This window comes from Anguilla rostrata, chromosome 12 (genome assembly GCF_018555375.3).
Source record: "Anguilla rostrata isolate EN2019 chromosome 12, ASM1855537v3, whole genome shotgun sequence".
In the NCBI taxonomy this organism is placed as follows: domain Eukaryota; kingdom Metazoa; phylum Chordata; class Actinopteri; order Anguilliformes; family Anguillidae; genus Anguilla; species Anguilla rostrata.
The window spans coordinates 34,221,211-34,223,710 of record NC_057944.1 but is presented as its reverse complement, the minus strand read 5'-3'; the positions used below and the strand labels follow the sequence as shown (position 1 = coordinate 34,223,710).

Here is a 2,500-nt window from a genome sequence, read left to right as displayed (position 1 = left end):
TCCACTCACCCCCACCCCCCCCCCCCACGCCCAAGATTCCAACACGTACGAGGCACTGGATGTGTAATCGTCTTTTTAGATTATGAAAGCGAATTGACCTAATTGACTACAACACAGAGTAACAGATGGAGAAAATCCCTGCAAACAGATCCTGAGCCAAATGTTGTTTTGCGAGCGTAAATAAGTGTGTGAGCGTGATTGGCAGTTACTAGACGTGCCCGAGCTGCCATTTTGAAGGATTTCTTCTCGACACGCCACGAAACAGCGGCTTTGTGTGGACATAAATCAGCCCTTTCCTGACATCTTAACCGGGCTGTCAGTTTAATCCCCGAGAAAGTCCAGCGGTCGGGACGCGGGCCGTTCCCAGTCCCCCCCCCCCCCCCCACCCCGCGTTCGCCGAAACCACAGTCCCTGATTCGCCCCGACAAATTTCTGCTGTGCCCTGAAACTGCGGCTACAGGCCGCCTTATTGAGTTTGGGAAATGCAGTGCAGATGGCTCATTGTTTTCACCGTGCTCACTCTCTTGTATACACTTGCACGGGCAATGTTTCCTATGGACAAGTACAAAAACCACACTCACTTTGGTACCTGTTTAAAAATTTGTTCTACCTGGTTCTGTAAAATAGTAGGATTTGTAATTCAGAGAAATTTCATAAAGAGATATTCTCTTGGGTAGTTATTGCCTGGATTACTTTTGTTTTGTCTCACCAGGGATTTATATAAATGTCTCTATAACTGCTAAAGCTGAAAAGTGTAGCTTAGTCCTCCATTTCCAACGGTATATTTCTTTATGAATTTATACTGTCACCATCATATTTGATTTGTAACTCCGGTGGGTGTTCTTATCCTCATCTCTCCAGACTCAAACGGCTTTTTAAATATGTCTGGCGCCGTAGGATTTAATTTGAATTTGGAATTATTATTCAACTTACAAAACTGGCACAGCAATGGAAAAAGAACAATACCTACTTTCGTATTGACAGATTTTTTCAAGGCTCTGCAATAGTATGCATGGTAAGTGCGTGTTCTACTCGATTCGTTTGGGATCATAAAAACACTCAAATGCAAACCGTTAATATCATGATTATTATCATCGATGTATAGTTTGGCACTTATATTTGTGATATTTTTTGTTGACATTGTACTCCCAGCAGGGCAGAGCACTCTGGCATTCAATAAATATGAAAACCGAATTTGATTTTAATGTGAAATTCCAACATCTGTTTATGAGCGGGATTATCATTCCGTGTTCAACACCAACACTGAATACGTGCAGCACATTTATAATTCAGTTTTCTTCTGTATTAACGATATTTTGTCTTAAATTTTTATGTACATATTTGTGTAACAAACAAGCAATCCCCAATGACAAAATAAGAGAGGTGTTTATACAAGTCACGTTACAGATGCATTTAATGTTTATGAGGATCCTGATTTGTGCTGTGGGACAGACAGCGCTCGGCCTCTTGGGCAGGTGACAGTGAGCACACTGGTGTGGTGTTATCTGCTGCTGGGATTCCTCAAAGCAGGAAACCTGCTGACTGCTGTGTGCTTACTGTGTCTGTCCTCTTCATCCCCCTCTGCTGTGTGCTTACTGTGTCTGTCCTCTTCATCCCCCTCTGCTGTGTGCTTACTGTGTCTGTCCTCTTCATCCCCCTCTGCTGTGTGCTTACTGTGTCTGTCCTCTTCATCCCCCTCTGCTGTGTGCTTACTGTGTCTGTCCTCTTCATCTCCCTCTGCTGTGTGCTTACTGTGTCTGTCCTCTTCATCTCCCTCTGCTGTGTGAACGTCTGACACACACATACATGCACAAACGCACACGCACACACACACACACACACACACATACATGCACAAATGCACACACACACACACACACACACGCTCATGTGCACAAAAGGGCAAACCTCTGCCCAAACACGCACTCACACGCAACGGGAGCATGCTTGTGCTTCTCGTTTAAGAGAGGAACAGTGACACGTTAAGCGGGGTGTGGCTTCGGCTCGCGTGTGCTGTAATGAAAATGAAATCCCGCAGTGCTGCTTCTGCCCCCTCAGACGTGCGACATCAGAACAGCGCCGTCGCTCCTCGCGCGCGCTGTCAGCCGCGCCGCTAACGCTAAGCTGCTCAATCCTCCCGCTGCTCCTGACGCAAACCTGGCCGTCCCAACCGCAGCCTGCGGCAGCGTGGGACGGCGGGAGGAGCCAAACCCGTAAAAAACCGAAAGTTTCAGGGTTTACCGAATATTTATCAGACACCGCTTCGGTGCGTCATCCAGCGATGCGTACGGGCGATGTGCGGAAACAGCGAACGGGAGATATCCGGATCGCCCTCGCTAAGCGAACAAGACGACGTAATGCAATCATAACCTGGCAGTGAGGCTGCGTGGTGTTGTATTACCGGAATGTTGTGTCCGTTCCGTTCTGTCTGCCTGTTTCCTTTTGTCTGTTTGAGGAGGTGTAGATTCTTTGTGCTGGGGTGTGGCCCCCAACATTGCTG

The 2,500-nt window shown here is 47.1% G+C and overlaps 1 protein-coding gene across 1 annotated transcript in view; it reads left to right on the top strand.

Annotated features, from left to right (window-relative positions):
• nbeab (neurobeachin b) overlaps positions 1 to 2,500 on the top strand; it is a 316,449-nt gene that overhangs the window by 183,848 nt on the left and 130,101 nt on the right. The window lies entirely within an intron of this gene.